Source organism: Dendrobates tinctorius, unplaced genomic scaffold (genome assembly GCF_039654945.1).
Source record: "Dendrobates tinctorius isolate UK_male_01 unplaced genomic scaffold, ASM3965494v1 ptg000030l, whole genome shotgun sequence".
Classification (NCBI taxonomy): domain Eukaryota; kingdom Metazoa; phylum Chordata; class Amphibia; order Anura; family Dendrobatidae; genus Dendrobates; species Dendrobates tinctorius.
In genome coordinates this window covers 27,140,042-27,156,970 of record NW_027361698.1, presented here as the reverse complement: position 1 = coordinate 27,156,970, position 16,929 = coordinate 27,140,042, and the positions used below count along the sequence as shown (strand labels likewise).

The window sequence follows — 16,929 nt, the reverse complement described above, 5'->3', positions numbered from 1 at the left end:
CACTATTTGGGCACATGGCAGAGCTCGGAAGGGGAGCAGCACCATTTGAAGTTTTTGGCTGGAATTGAGATCGGACACCATGTTGCGTTTGGAGAGTCCCTGATGTACCAAAACAGTGGAAACCCCCCACAAATGACACCATTTTGGAAACTAGACCCTCCCAAGGAACTTATCTAGATGTGTGGTGAGCACTTTGACCCCTCCAGTGCTTCACAGAAGTCTATAACGCCCGGGCGTGAAAATAAAAAAATCGTATTTTTTCCACAAACATGATCTTTTAGTCACCAATTTTTTTATTTTCCCAAGGGTACCAGGAGAAATTGGACCACAAAAGTTGTTGTCCAGTTTGTCCTGAGTAGGCTGATACCCCATATGTGGGAGAAAACTACTGTATGTGTACAAGTCGGGTCTCGGAAGGGAAGTAGTGACGTTTTGGAATGCAGACTTTGATTGAATGGTCTGCGGGTGTTATGTTGCTTTTGGAGAGCCCCTGATGTACCTAAACAGTGGAAACCCCCCACAAGTGACCCCATTTTGGAAACTAAACCCCCTAAGGAACTTATCTAGTTGTGTGGTGAGCACTTTGAACCCCCCAGTGCTTCACAGAAGTTCATAACGCCCAGGCGTGAAAATAAAAAAATCATTTTTTTCCACAAAAATGATATTTTTGCCCCCAATTTTTTTATTTTCCTAAGGTTAACAGGAGAAATTGGACCCCAAAAGTTGTTTTGCAATTTGTCCTGAGTAGGCTGATACCCCATATGTGGGGGTAAAACACTGTTTGGGCGCATGGCAGAGCTTGGAAGGGAAGGAGCACCATTTGACTTTTTCAACTCAGAATTGGCTGGAATTGAGATCAGACGCAATGTTGCATTTGGAGAGCACCTGATGTGACCCAACAGTGGAAACCCCCAATTCTAACTCCAACCCTAACCCCAACACACCCCTAACCCTAATCTCGGCCCTAACCCTAGCCCTAACCCTAACCATAGCCCTAACCCTAGCCCTAGCCCTAACCATAGCCCTGGCCCTAACCCTAGCCCTAGCCCTAACCCTAACCCTAATGGGAAAATGGAAATAAATTCATTTTCTTTTAATTTTATTATTTTTCCCTAACTAAGGGGGTGATAAAGGGGGGTTTGATTTACTATTTATGGCGGGTTTTTATGTTTGGCAGCTGTCACACGCTAAAAGACGCTTTTTATTTAAAAAATAGTTTTTGCATCACCACATATTGAGAGCTATAATTTTTCCGTATTTTGACCCACCGAGTCATATGAGATCTTATTTTTTGCGGGACGAGTTGGCGTTTTTATTAGTACCATTTTCGGGCAAGTGACATTTTTTGATCACTTTTTATTCCGATTTTTGGGACGCAGAAAGATCAAAAACCAGCATTTCATGAATTTCTTTTGGGGGGGTGCGTTTACACCGTTCCGCGTGCGGTAAAATTGATAAAGTGGCTTTATTCTTTGGGTCAGTATGGTTACAGCGATACCTCATTTAGGTCTTTCTTTTATGTTTTGTCGGGTTTATGCAATGAAAACTATTTTATATAAAAAAATAATTATTTTTGCATCGCTTTATTCTGCGAGCTATAACTTTTATATTTTTTCACTGATGATGCTGTATGGCAGCTCGTTTTTTGCGGGAGAAGCTGACATTTTCAGTGGTACCATGGATATTTATATGCGTCTTTTTGATCGCGCGTTATTGCACTTTTTGTTCAGAAGTATGATAATAAATCATTATTTTTTGCTTCGTTTTTATTTTTATTTTTTAAGGGGTTCACTAAAGGGGTTAACTAATGGGACAGTTTTATAGGGCAGGTCATTACGGATGCGGCGATACCAAATATGTGTACTTTTATTGTTTATTTTTTATTTCCAAAAAATGAATTTATTGGGGGAATATTTTTTTTTTTCCTAATTTATTTGGCGATTTTTTAAAATTATTTTAACACTTTTTTTTTTTTAAACTTTATTACATTGTCCCAGGTGGGACGTCACTGTCCTGTGACAGATTGCTGATCAGTAACATCACAGATCATTGTGACAGATCAGCGATCTGTCACAGGCAGTGCAGCAGGATTCCTCATGCCTGCGCTTTGCAGGCACTGAGGAAGCCGGCTCCCTGCAGGCCCCCGAAGGTCCGCATCGCCATCTTGGATTCGGGGGCCTGCAGGGATGGAGCCCCCTCCCTGCCGATGCTTCCCTTTAACCCCCGGTACACCGCGATCGTGTTTGATCGCGGTGTGCAAGGGGTTAACGTGTCGGGGGCGGTCCGTGACGGGTGTCAGCTGTGATAATCAGCTGACACCCGGCCGCGATCAGCGGCGCTCACCACGTGGGCGCCGCTGATCGCTATGACGTACTATCCCATCCCTGGGAATTAAGTCCCAGGGCACATGGACGGGATAGTATGTCATATGGGATAAGGGGTTAAACTAGAGGGCTCCGGGCTGGGGGGACGCCGCTCGGAGCTGAAAACCACAACTAGGGGTGGTGGAAGTCCAGAAGATTTGGTTGCAAAATGTCCGGTGGTCTGGGCAGAAGTGGAGGGCAGGGCCGTCCGGTGTCTGGTGGACACGGGGTAACAAGTAACCAATATGCCCGCAACTTAACAAAAATTACCCGGAGGCAACAAGACCTCAGTGGGGGCCCATGATCAGACTAATAGCCGCCAATCAACTACCAGTCCCGGTTGCCGGGGTGGTGTGGGTGCAGGTGACATTGTGCGGTAAATCCCTTGGTCGCAGAGGGGTGGTACTGACCCAAGGAGAAACCGATAAGCAGCATCCAGTCACCCTAGGCATGAACATATTACGGGAGTTCAGCAACCTACTTCTCAATTATCCTACGCAGAAGATTCTGAAGCAGTGGGGTTCTCGCACGGCCCAGGGACAGGTATTCCAGCAGTTGGTGTGGGAGGCGCGGGTACATCAGGACTACCAGGAAGGCGAGGCTCTAGGCAAGGTCATCGCCCCCACGGCCCCCCTGCTTGTGCTACCTCCTGGGCAGACTATGGTGGCCCTGCCAATTTGAGCCTCGATACCCTTGTACGGCGTGGAAATGCAGGTGGAGCTGTGCCACTCGGAGCGCTTACCTCCAGGCATACTGGTGGCCCTTTCCTTGGCTACCGTGCAAAAAGGAACAGTCCTGGTGCGCTGCGTTAACCTCGAAGATCAAGACATTGTTTTGAAAGCGCGGACCGAACTGGCCAAGCTAGTAAGGCCTTTAGAGGAAGTGTTGCCGGCCCCTGCGGTACAATTGAGAGTACAATCCGAGGATCCTTGGGAAACAACGATTCAAACTCTACAGGCTACCGAAGTCTCGGCCCAGAAGAAGGGTCGAAATGTCCTGGAGCAGATGCGGGCCGAGCTCTCCGGGTTAACCTCAACCCAGCTCTCACAGATAAAAACATTGCTCGGACAGTACCATGAAGTATTTGCCAGTCATGAGGAAGATTTTGGGTGTACCACCGCCATCACTCGTGAAATTCCCACGGCAGGAGCGGCCCCCATCCGGGAACGATATCGACAGATTCCCCCACAACTCTACCAAGAGGTGAAAACTTTGCTGGCCCAGATGTTGTGAAAAGGGGTGATACGGGAAAGCCAAAGCCCCTGGGCGGCCCCAATCATGCTGGTCCAGAAAAAAGATGGTACATTACGATTCTGTGTGGACTATCGGAAGCTGAATGCTTGCATGATAAAAGACTCATACCCACTGCCCCGCATAGAAGAATCCTTGTCCGCCTTGGGGAAGGTGACGTATTTTTCGACTCTGGACTTGGCCAGTGGGTACTGGCAAGTGCCCATGTCAGAAGAAGATAGGGCCAAGACGGCGTTCATATTGCCTATGGGACTATTTGAGTTCAATCGAATGCCATTTGGACTGGCCAACGCCCCAGGGACCTTTAAGCGGTAGATGGAGCGGTTTCTGGGAGATCTCAATTTTGAGGCCACATTGATCTACCTGGACGATATCACCGTCTATGCTGCCACATTCGAGGACCACCTAAAGCAGTTGGGGCAGGTACTCGGCCGGTTGCAAAAGTACGGGTTGAAGGTAAAACCCCTGAAATGCCACCTATTTCGCTCCCAGATCGAGTATCTGGATCATGTTGTCTCGGCAGAGGGTGTGAGGCCATCTCAGGAGAAGATTGCTGCGATCCAGGGATGGCCTACCCCCGAGATGGAAAAAGACATGCAGGCTTTTCTGGGGTTGGCCGGATATTACCGTCATTTCGTAAAGAATTTTGCATGTCGAGCTCGAGCCCTGCATGACCTGCTAAAGGGGGCTCCTGCTGGGGCAAATGGACGAAGAATCCAGTGACAACAACCTCAGGAAGAAGCCTTCCGAGACCTCAAGGCTGCGCTCTCGGATGCCCCGGTGTTGGCTTATGCGGATTTCTCACAACCGTCGTTCATCTTGCACACTGATGGGAGTCTTCACGGGCTGGGGGCTGTGTTGTCACAAGTTCAAGACGGCCGAGAAAGAGTGATCGCATATGGAAGCCGCTCATTCCATGACTCCGAGCGCAACCCTGACAATTACAGCTCCTTCAAGCTCGAGCTCCTCGCGATGGTGTGGGCCATGATGGAGAGGTTCACAAAGTACCTAGTGGGCTCTGAGGTAGTGGTGCGGACCGACAACAACCCACTGGCTCATCTGGAAAATGCCAAATAGGGGGCTCTAGAACAACGATGGCCCAGATGGCGAAGTTCAATTATAAAATCATCTACAAAAGAGGGGACGAGAATGTCCATGCTGACGCTCTCTCCAGAATCCGACATACAACTCCAGGAAAGAATCGAGACAAAGAATTAGAGGGGGAGGAGATACCGTTCGCCCTCACCACTGCCGTGCTTACAACTGCTGAGCAAAAAGTATCTTCCCCAGAGACCCCAAGGGGCATACTGGAACAATCTCGGGATAAGTGGGTACAACAAGAACAAGAAGACAAAGAAGTTGGACTTCTCCGGGCGTGGGTTGCCGCTGGCTAATTACCCACTGACTCCCAATGTCAAACTTTGACTCAAGACCTGTCGCTGATGTTGCGACAAAGGGAGAGGCTGGTTTATACGAAAGGGACTGTTGTGCCATAAAATAACATCGCAGGCAACCTTAATGACGGTTTGGCAGGTTAGTCCCGGAGCACAACGCCACGAACTGGCTCGAGAGGCTCACGAAAAAGGGGCTCACTTCGGAGCCAAAAAGACCTTGCAGTGGTTGCAGCAGAAAGTTTATCACCCACGCTTGCCAGCTGTTGTGGACGAAATTTGCCGGACCTGCCGCTTATGCGAATTAGCCAATCCACCCACTCAGCAAGCCTCAATACAGACAATTGTGACCTCAGCACCCCTTGAACTTCTGACGGTAGACTACCTGACCATTGGTCCCGCAGTTCAGGGATACGAACATTGCCTCGCCATGGTGGATCATTTCGCCAAGTTCGCTGTGGTCACCCCCCACTCGGGACCAGACCACAGAGTCAGCTGCCTGCGCAATTTGCAGAAACTTTATACAAGTATATGGCTGCCCCCAACGAATACATTCTGATCAGGGAGCATATTTTTTGGGAAAAGTTATGGAGGAACTAGGAGAGGGAGGACTGGGAGCTTGCATCGCATCCAAATGAGAACCACTTTGGGCTGAGTTCATTAATCCATAGGTGGGTGCACGAATTCGCTGGTGAGCACAGCAGATGTCCACAAGAAGAAGAAAGTTCGTTCAGCACACCGGCATAAATGAAAAAAACTTTATTAGGCTAATATGCCATATTAAAATGCAAAAAACACCTGATGCGTTTCTGGTGCACAAAGGCACCCTTAGTCATAGGTGCCTATGACTAAGGGTGCCTTTGTGCACCAGAAACGCGTGTGTTACGACACACAAGCCCACTGCGGCAACGTGCACACTGCCTCCCTGCCTCAGCCCGTGGTTGTGGCCCCTTCATCACCGGCCACAGCGGGCGCCATCTCGCCACAGTGGCAGTTGAGGCCTACTCCCTGCCTACAGAGGGACCCTTAGCATAGGCCTGCCAACGGTCACTATTGCAAACTGCGTCACAACCCCGCTTTGAGACAGAAGCCTGACAAGACTTTCTGAGAGGCTGACCCCACCATGTTGACAGGGGGTTATCTCTACAAAGGATCACTCCAGAGCCTGTTGTGCCCTGACAACCAAGATCCTTCAGGGCCTGTTGTGCCCCCAGCTTCTGGATTACTCCAGGGCCTGTTGTGCCCCGACAGCCAATATCCTTCAGGGCCTATTGTGCCCCCAGTTTTTAGGTTACCCCAGGGCCTGCTGTGCCCCGACAGCCAAGATCCTTCAGGGCATGTTGTGCCCCCAGCTTCAGGATTATTACTGGGCCTGTTGTGTTCCAACAGCACAGATCCTTCAGGGCTTGTTGTGCCCCAACTTCTTTTGGATACTGAGACGCCTAAGATCACTGCCATCCTTCAGTAGCTGGGCCTAGCAGTTGCGACGTCAAAGCAGACACATCAGTGACGTCAAAACAGCCACAACAGAGACCTCAAAGCAGACCCGCCAGTGACACCGAAGGATGACCAGAAGGATAAGTTGACTTTAGGAAGTAAGTACTCATAGTTGGCCGTACGTGGCCTATATTAGCTGGCCCTGCCGGGTTAGTCGTAGTCTCGATAAGAAAAGTATTGTTATTGTTGTTGAGTCCCTACGTGGACAAATAAGTGCTACCCCTTTTTGGTTGCTGAGCATAGCCCTAGTGCCTAGCGGCTCCAGTTCATAAACGTTGCTTTCCAAAATCATACTCAGTCTCGTGTCTCGTCACTGCATCCTAAGAACCTGTTGGTACCTACACTAGTCCCGCCAAACTCGGTAGGTTCAGCTGACATTAATCTAATGTGTGAGACAACTATTTTATTTACCTGTTATTAATTATATAATTACATGTGTATCTAGCATCATTTATCATATGAACAGGATAGCAGGAAGCAAACAATAGAAAGTTATATTGAGTGAATGAAAGCAGCAGAGATATTGAAAACTTTGAGGAACCGATACAGAAGGTATTTTAAATTTTTTTATTTTTTTCTTATATAAAGAATCAGATCTAATACTTTTCACTGATAAGGGGCAATTCCCTGAAACACTGTGTCTGAAAATTGGAATTATTTTTTTGTTTTTATCCTAAGTCATATTGCAAGGCTCATTAAAGGGTCGATATTGACTTGTAGCATTGCTACTTCAAATAGGTGGCACTGGAGTTCATGTCCTCTTTCACTCTGAAGAGACAATTTTCATATTTAATTTCCCAGAGGAGCAAGCAAGGCATTTAAGTCTCCTCATACTGGCATGCCTGACCTAGTATGTCACTCTCCATAAGGAGAAACCTTACCCCTTAGATCGCAGTAATTCTTGCTAAAATCTACACTATGTGATTCAGTAAGATACTGGAGATATAAAATGAATTTTTATTTAAAACAAAAGTAAGAGCAAGACAAAAGGACGCATTAATAGATTAAATCTAAAAAATATTTCCTATTATATGACAACGCACTGGGGACACGTCACATGCTACAGAGGACATGACAGGTTCACTTTAGTATGAGACTATTAGGGTATGTGCGCACGTTGCGGATTCATCTGCAGATTTTTCCGCGCGGAATCTGCAGAATCCGCAGGTCAAAATGCCTGCATATTACCTGCGGATTTACTGCAGATTTCTTGCGGATTTTGTGCGGATTTCGCCTGCATTTTTATACCTGCGGATTCCTATAATGGAATAGGTGTAGAACCGCTGCGGAATCCGCACAAAGAATTGACATGCTGTGGAAAATAAACCGCTGCGTTTCCACGCTGAATTTTTCGCAGCATGTGCACAGTGGTTTTTGTTTTCCATAGGATAACATGGTACCGTACATCCCATGGAAAACGGCTGCGGATCTGCAGGGCCAAATCTGCTGCGGATCCGCAGACGAATCCACAACATGCGCACATACCCTTAAAACATAAAGGGACCAGGACTTGAAAGTAGGTGATATAAAATACTCAAAAATCAGATGAGGCAATGTTTTTTGAAAACCATATAACCATATTCCACACACATCAAGTACTGTCACCAGTATATTTTTAATATATGCAGCAGCATGTTCAGAAAACTATATTTTCCTTTTTTGTCATGCAGATCAAGGTGATCTCACATTTGGAATTACTTTGAAGGAAATTCCTAGCAGGTTTAGACACCTGAAATGCAATTTTATACTTTGCTATGGAAGCAGAAAATATGTCTCTGGTATGTAGTGTGTTTATGCTAATATGAAAACATACCAGATGTTAAAAGTATTAAGAAGCCTTGACAGCTGCAGGATGTATGAGTCAATGGCTGATACTAGAAAGTCAGCCTGTATCTACGTGAGGGAGATACATAAGAGCCAGACTCCTGGAACAGACTTTAACAGTGGAGCAGATGTTACGTGTCAGCAGGTGTCAATACAAGTGTGCAAAGTCACATCAGAAGTGGATTATGAATGTCCCAACACTAGTGAAGGGATTAAGGGCAAGAAATGATTTATACTTTAGTATATAAATGACCAATGCAATCCACGTAGATTAACAAAACACTAATACTTCAAATTAGCATTTAAAATACACATTATAATGCTCGTTAAAATAAATATATAGTTTAAGGATTAATCTAATCTTGCTAAATGAGTGATTGCAAAGTGCTTCTAAAAACAAGCAACTTTCTTAAAAATCTTCATTCTTAACAGAAAGTACATTTTTATTTAGTAGTTTACTGCTTGTTGTATAGATTACTGACCACCTCTGCAGTCTATCAGTGGTGGCCGATATTAAGGCATAAATCACACACTAGCAAGCTCTTTGCTTTAGAGAAGTGTTCCCAAACTCCAGTGCCCAAGAGCCACCAACGGTTCATGTTTTCAGAATTTCCTTTGTATGGCCCAGGTGATAATTGCAGTACCTGCACAGGCAATAATTCCATCACCTGGGTAATACTAATGAAATCCTGATAAACATGACCTGTTGGTGGCTCTTGAGGACTGGAGTTGGGGAACACTGCTTTAGAGCATGCAAGAGCTGCTCCATAACTGAGTGGATCACTGGAAAAACCCAGCTTTAGTGCCGCTTCGCTCCTCCAATGCTGCAGCGGCAAAGATGCTGCTGCCTCTGATTATGGCATGGGAGAGGCAACAGCGTGGGCCAGTGCTGAAACCAAGCCGTTGGACCAAAATATTAACACCTCTCCTGGTAAAAGCCAGGAGGTAGGGGAGGGGTGCTTCTGAAGAACCACCATATGACAAACCCTCTAACATGCTTTATAATTCATAAGAAAAGAAAGCTGCAAAGCATAACTTCATTTATAAAATACAAATTAAAATAGAAATATGTTCCTCAAAATGAATTTGCAAAATCAAGAAGGACTAGATTTAAGGTTATGTAAATCATGGAAGTAGCAGGTGTGGCTAAGATCTGCAAATGATCACATTTTTAAACACCTTAGGGCTCATGCAGATGTCTGTGCAAATCAGTCCAAGCTTGAACAACTATAGCATGGCTGCGGCTCTACAAACCCAAGTATATGAAGCTGTCACGATTGGGTTGGGAGACCAGCGGTCAGTCCATGCATTGCAGTCTGAGATCAAACCAAAATCCAAGAACATCTGCAGGAGTCTCAACTATACTCTGCATCATGTGGAAGAGGCATTTAAACAAAAATGTTTTCAGCCATGTGAAAGTTCAAAAATTGGATCAAGTCTAGTGGGTTGATTGTGCAATGTCTCCTGTTCATCAATGTGCCAGCTATCACCACTAACAAACTGAGAGGGACACAATCCTTGAACTGAAAGTCCTTGGTATACCACTCCAGAAGAACACTAAATGGGTAGGTCAAGATGCTTTTATTGTTCAGTGCTGCCTGTACCAGTGTCAGGGAAAACGACAAACTGAAATGACAACAAGAGGTGAACCTCTGCACAGATGGTTCATCAGAATATACAAATAGCACATAATGATCCGTCCTATACTGCAAATGAAATTGAATGTCACATACCAAGCCTAAGGCATCTACAAAAACCATTGAGGCTGGAATGGAGGTCTATGTTCTCTAGCGATGAGTCCTGCTTTTGTCTTGAAGGCAATGATTGCCGGAGAAGTGGCCTACAGAAACAAAAGTAGCTGGACCTCTCTGGTCTCCATTCCAGGTACACTAATGGCTTGGCTTTACATTGATTTGGTTGTGGAACCAACAGTATGGCCATTTCTACGGTTAACTAAAAACCTTAGCCATTTCCAAAGTTTGCCAAGAGCCATTGTTCAACATGACATAATCAAGCCTTATGTTGCTCATGCTGCTGTGAGCAGCCTGGGTGGCCTAAATGTGCTACCATGGTGTGCAACATCTCCAAACTTGTATCTCATTGAGCACATCATTGGTCAGCAATAGTAAAGGAAGCTGCCAGCAGGGGATCTGGATGACTTGCCCAAGTGCATCAAGTATGGCAGAACATTCTTCAGACGATTGAATACCTTACTGACAGTAGCTATGGCGAGTAAGTGTGTATATTTCTGCGAGTGGAGCTCATGATCGATACTGAATTAATCAATGTGTTTTGAAAATGTTGTTTCCATGTCTTGTTTTGTGTGTGTCCTAAGATTCGTAAAGTGGTTGATGGTCTTCAGGCCAAACTGCTCACAGATAGATAACGCTTTAGAATAAAAAAGCTAAGAATTATTTAAATATGGAAGTCTCTGTCGCTCCAGCGCTTCAAGCAATTAGTGGTGGAGGTCAGGTGTTGTAGATGTGCTATATTTCTGCAGCGCTGTAAACTTAGGACTCCAAGAAGCAGAGGTGCCGCTTCTGCTGTTTTTTTTGTTTTTCTCTTTTAAGGAGCAGTAAATTATTTTGTAGGATTAGTAAAACTGATATGTATATAGCCACCTTTACCCTAACCTTTGATTTGACACATCAATCATAGTAGTCCTAGAGTAAAGGATTAAGCAGTATTCATTTTCCTCAGCTCACCTAAAACCACCTATTTGATTTGCTTTTGGTTGGGTTTACATTATAATCCTTATAACTCTAATAGTTTGTTCTTATTTCATTAAATGTTACCAGTAAGATGTCAGTGACAGGTTTGTATATTTATATATGAAGTACACAGTTAGACCTGCTGGAGCATCTTTTTATCTGCTAATCCGCTTTAAAAACAAACCTTTTAATCCTTGCCATAGTATATGGCGTTTTTTCCTCTCATGCTTCTGAAGCAGTTAATTTGTTTATGGGTAATTTCTTTTTCTTTTATGTGACATTCCAGAACACCTGAATCACTCCAAGAACACACCTGTCACCGTGACTCACCGAGCGCCCTTCTGGATCTGCCACAGACACTTCTTCAAACAAGATCTCAAACCATCCATCTTAACACTGATACCATCTTGTCAGAGCGGACCATTGTGTCTCTCACACACTCCTCTTTTTCATTTCACACCGATGCCTTCTGGAGCTAATAGCTTTTTATTGATATATTTCTTACCAGCTATACAGTATGTTGCCAACTGATAGAAATAAAGGTGTAATAAGAATCCAACTCATCATGATCGAGAAGAGCTATCGAAATGCATCTGGAGAGTACACCGAGATTAAAGTGGTTCGCTTCGCCGACATGGAAGTCATGCCATGAACATATTCTGATTTAATACTTTGCAGAAAAATCTTTTGATCTTTTCAAGCACTAGATCTACTGGCTACTAATTTAATTTCAAAAATGTCTCTTTATTTTGATAAACCACTAAGAGCTATCAAATCCATGTACTAAATCAGAAATCTAATTGTGTTTATTACTAAAATAAGCGACATTTTGTTTTTAGGTCCAAAATTCTCTAATAATTTATACCATGATATGTCCATAGGAGCTCAGTTTTCTTTTCTTTTTTGGTCAATTATTATTAAATTAAAATTCCATTCTTTTATCAAATTAAAATGCGATGGAGTTCAGCCGGCTGTTCAAAAGTAAAAAAAAAACATGATTGCTTCTTTCAAAAATATCACCACATACATTACTAACAGATTGTTTACGGTATCGCCCCTTTCATCTGTCTAATCATCTTGATGCCAAGGTCGTTATAGATTGCAGCATATAGAGGGTTAAACTGGGCTAAGCATTTTTTCCTTGCAGTTGAGGCCGGAACAGGACTCCTGCTGATGATCTCGTAGGTGCACTTGCCTATTAAAAATGTTCGTCACAGGGCGTCAACTGGGAAGTTACAATCAGATAAAAAGCACATCAATTGTACAAGAACCTAGACTACTAGCTCAAATGCGGTATGAAGTTATTCCACATATTGAAAATTCATATTATTCTAAGAGAGGACTAATCCTGTGCATGAAAATGGAAAAGTCCAGCAGTGCAATCTTCATAAAACTAGAACTTTACTAAAGTAAACTAAAAAGGCATGATAAAGCTTAGGCAATTCAGATCTCAACTGGGTTCTTAGTCATACCTACAATAAAAAGACCTAGATAGTCATAGCTATTACTAAGGACCTAGATTAGGTCCAAAAAATGTGAGTGGCTTTTTCATGCGTTTTCAGTGTGATTCAATAAAGTTATGGTTCTATGAAGAGCAAGTATTGTATTTCTCCATTTTCATGTTTGATGTGTCCCTGCTGCACCTGAAAGGGTTCTGCCTGTCTTCTGGTTATCCATTTACATAGCCAAAGAACTTGACTGCAGCTAACTACTGTAATACTGTGCATAGTACATTGTAAAAGCAATGAAATATCCTCAAATTGAATACATCTAATAATTTCCTTCAAATTTCCCTCTAATAAAGTTAATTTTAAAGTTGATTTAAATCAAAACATCTTGGAATAATAACAATTTCCAAGATTTATTAAGTAAAATGATCTTTGTTTGTGAGAGCGTAAAGTGCCAAAGGAAGGTATTTGTGGGCGAGTTGCTGATCCCACTTGCTCTGGCACTCTACAGACAATATGTGTCCCAGTCCCGGTGTGCTGCTGTGTGTGGGGTTCATCACACTAACTTCTGGCCTGCAGGCCCTATTGACTCCAGGCTTCCATCTCCTGAAACCTTGGTGTGTCTTAAAACAGGGACTTCTTATTGGTGGCGGTGAGTGAAGGACGAAATTGTAGCAAATTATTGGAGGCATGGTTTGGAGATATTATATTGATTTTTCTATGTACATTGCACAGGATAAGTCATTCCCTAAAATTATATGAATTTTCACCCAAGTGTGATGAGCTCTTACAGCATTTGGAGTTCTAATTCTAGGTCTTACACAAATGATGCACTTTTTAAATGTTTTTAAAAGTGTAGCCCTCTATTGTTTTCTGAACTGTTTCAATAAACTATTGATTGTGCATGAAATATGTATGAGTGGCCTAGTCTCTGTATGTACCTTTTCTCTATGAACTAGGTTAATCGATGCTTGAACATACATGCACTCCACAGGTTAATCCGTGGTTCCTGATAATGGTAATTGATAGAACACAGGAGGATGCACCATCGTTTCTAGGAGATAGCTGTCTTATACCAATATCTAATTCCACTCTAGCTTCCAGGATTGGAGAAAAGTGATTCAGTTTTTTCGCTATCACCTCTTATACCATCCAGCACTCTGCAATTGCTGGGTGCCAATAAACTGCCATGGCAGCTAAGGGCCTTTAAAAGGTCTGCTATCTGCGGATATACACTCTGAATAAACTTCACATGTCACATAATACAGCATAATGAACATGGTAAAATCGAGTTGAAAATGAAACGTCAAAAATTGCAGGAAAACAAAAAAGAATATACGTTTTTCAATACAAGATGATGTTTGTATCCTAAAATTGTTGTGTTAAAACATACAATCCTTTTAATTTCCAGAAAGCGCGGTTGAAAAAAATATTTTGAGCAGCAATCTATTCTAGATCTTGAGTCAATTTAAAAAAAAAAGTGCTTTTTTTCACTGTTAATTCACTAGAGAAAATTTGGGCAACAGCATATTCATAGTTATGCAAAAAAACTAATGTTTATAAGGAAAGCCTTTTGGAATAAAGAATCACCCTATTAGAGTCTTTCGTATTGCATTAAATCACACAAATTTAATTTGTTTTTGTTTTTTTACACTGGTTAACATGAAAATACTCTCATACCACAGTGAAAAAAAAATCACTTCAATCCATTTTTCAAGTAGTTTAAGCCAGTTTTTGGAATACTCTAAGCCTCAAAAAGTCATAATTTTCACAAAACCTTGAATATATTGCTTGACAAATGTTGGCCTATAAGGTTTCCTTTTGCCAAGAGTAGTTTGGAAGCCTTGAAACCAGTGACAAACATAATGTGGTGATTATTACCACCTTCATGCTTTCTGTACTGCTCCCTTGGAGACCAGAGGCAGCAGCCTGTGATGTAGTGTGGTGAGGGGGGCGAAACAGGAAAGATCATTACAGCTAAACACAAAAAGTCTTGGTAGTTGAACTTGAAAAGACTCGATAACCAACATCAGACTGGATGACATTGACAGATGACATTGACAAAATTTTCACACACATGGTTTAACATGGCAACCTTCTAAAATTCTTCTAAATTAAAATCTCACAATCATGCAGATACATATCAGCAAAATCTATCTTCACTGCTTCCTGCACATCGACTGCAATAGCTACCTTTACAGATGCTCCCATAAGGCAAAACATAGACTTTACTTTATAAATGTTCTACACATGTCTGCCATTTCTCAATTCACCACTGGTACAGAATGACATTGTACAACTGGACTACTGGTAGCTCTGTTCCACTGTTGTTCCCAGCTATTCTCCCATTTAGGCCTCTCCAAGAATGCCACTAAAATATACTCTCTTCCAGGATAACTATTCTGTCACTTAACCCCTTTACCCCCGAAGGTGATTTGCACATTAATGACTAAGCCAATTGTTACAATTCTGACCAGTGTCACTTTATGAGGGAACAACTCTGGAACGCTTCAATAGATTCCACTGATTCTGAGACTGATTTTTCTTGACATATTTTGCTTCATGATAGTGGTAAAATGTCTTCAATATGACTTGCATTTGGGAAAAAAAAAATGGAAATCAGGCGAAAATTTGGAAAATGTTGCAATTTTCAAACTTTGAATTCTTATGCCCTTAAATAAGAGAGATGTGTCACACAAAATAGTTAATAAATAACATTTCCCACATGTCTACTTACATCAGCACAATTTTTCAAACTACATTTTTTTTGTTAGGAAGTTGTAAGGGTTAAAAGTTGACCAGCGATTTCTCCTTTTTTCGAACAAAATTTACAAAACCATTTTTTTTAGGGACCACCTCACCTTTGAAGTGATTTGAGGGGTCGATATGATAGAAAAGTGACACCATTCTAAAAACTGCACCCATCAAGGTGCTTAAAACCACATTCAAGAAGTTTATTAAACCTTCAGGTGTTTCACAGGAAGGAAAGCTTGGAAGAGAAGGCGCGCAATTTTACTTTTTGAATGCAAAATTTGCTGGAACAATTGGCGGACGCCATGTCGCTATAGGAGACCCTCTGATGTGCCTAAACAATGAAAATCACCCACAAGTGGCATCGTTTTGGAAGCTAGACCCCTCAGGGAACTAATCTAGATGTGTGGTGAGCACATTGAACCCTCAGATGCTTCCCAGAAGTTAATAACAATGAGATGTGAAAATAAAAAATTTTGAAAAAAAATCACATTTTCCCCACAAATATGTTTTTAGCCCCAAATTGTGCATTTTCAATAGGGTAAAAGGAGAAATTGCACCATGCAATTTATTGTGTAATTTCTCCTGAGTATGCCGATACCCAATATGGGGGAAAAAACAACTGTTTGACGCACAGCAGGGCTCAGAAGGGAGGTAGCGTCATTTGACTTTTTGAATGTAAAATTTCCTGGAATCAATAGTGGACGTCATGTTCCATTTGGAGAGCCTCTGATGTGCCCAAACAGTGGAAACCCACCAGAAGTGACTCTATTTTGGAAACGAAACCCCTCAAGGAATGTATTTAGATGTGTGATGGGCATCTTGATCCCCAAGGTGCTTCACAGAAGTTTATAACGTTGAGCCATGAAAATAAAAAATCACATTGTTCCCACAAAAATTTTATTTTAGCCCCAAATTTTGCATTTTCATAAGGTTACCAGGAGAAATTGCACAATGCAATTTGTTGTGCCATTTCTCCTCAGTACGTCAATAACCCATATGTGGGAGAATGCTACTTTTGAAGCACAGTGCAAAGTTCAGAATGGAAGAGGTACCATATTGGAGTACAGATTTTGCTGGAATGGTTTGAGGGTGCCACATTACATTAACAGAGCCCCTGGGGTGCCAAACAACAGAAACCCCCTATATGTGAACTGATTTTACAAACTTCACTCCCCAGTGAATTAATCTACGGGTGCAGTGATCATATTAACACCTCACAGAATTTTATACTATTGAGCGTCAAGGAAAGAATAAATTACATTTTTCCCACTAAAATGTTGTTTTAGCCCCAAGTTTTTAATGTTTCTAAGGGCTAATGGGAAGTTTTTTTTACAACAAACTTAGGTCCATTTTATCCTGAGTGCGCCAATACCATTCATGTAATCTTGAAATATTTTTCAGGCACGGTGCAAAGTTCAGAAGGCAAGGAGCGCCATACTATAGTGCAGATTTTACTGCTATGGTTTGAGGGTGAGCCCATGAGGTGCCAGAACAGCAGAACCCAGCATAAGTGACCCCATTTTATAACCTACACCTCTCAATGAATTCATCTAGGGGTGCATTGATCATATTGACCACACTGGTGTGTCACAGAATTTTATAACAAAATTTTGTTTTAGCCCCATATTTTACATTTTCACATAAGAAGTGGGTAAATATGGCACCATAATTTGTCCCGCAGTTTCTACTG

At 42.6% G+C, this 16,929-nt stretch overlaps 1 long non-coding RNA gene across 1 annotated transcript in view; it reads left to right on the top strand.

Moving 5' to 3' along the window:
* LOC141086052 (uncharacterized) overlaps window positions 1-12,755 on the top strand; it is a 79,115-nt gene extending 66,360 nt beyond the window's left edge. Inside the window, exon 3 of the long non-coding RNA XR_012231487.1 lies at window positions 11,324-12,755. This is a non-coding gene — a long non-coding RNA (uncharacterized lncRNA). The remainder of the gene's footprint in view (window positions 1-11,323) is intronic.
* The last annotated feature ends 4,174 nt before the right edge of the window (window positions 12,756-16,929 follow it).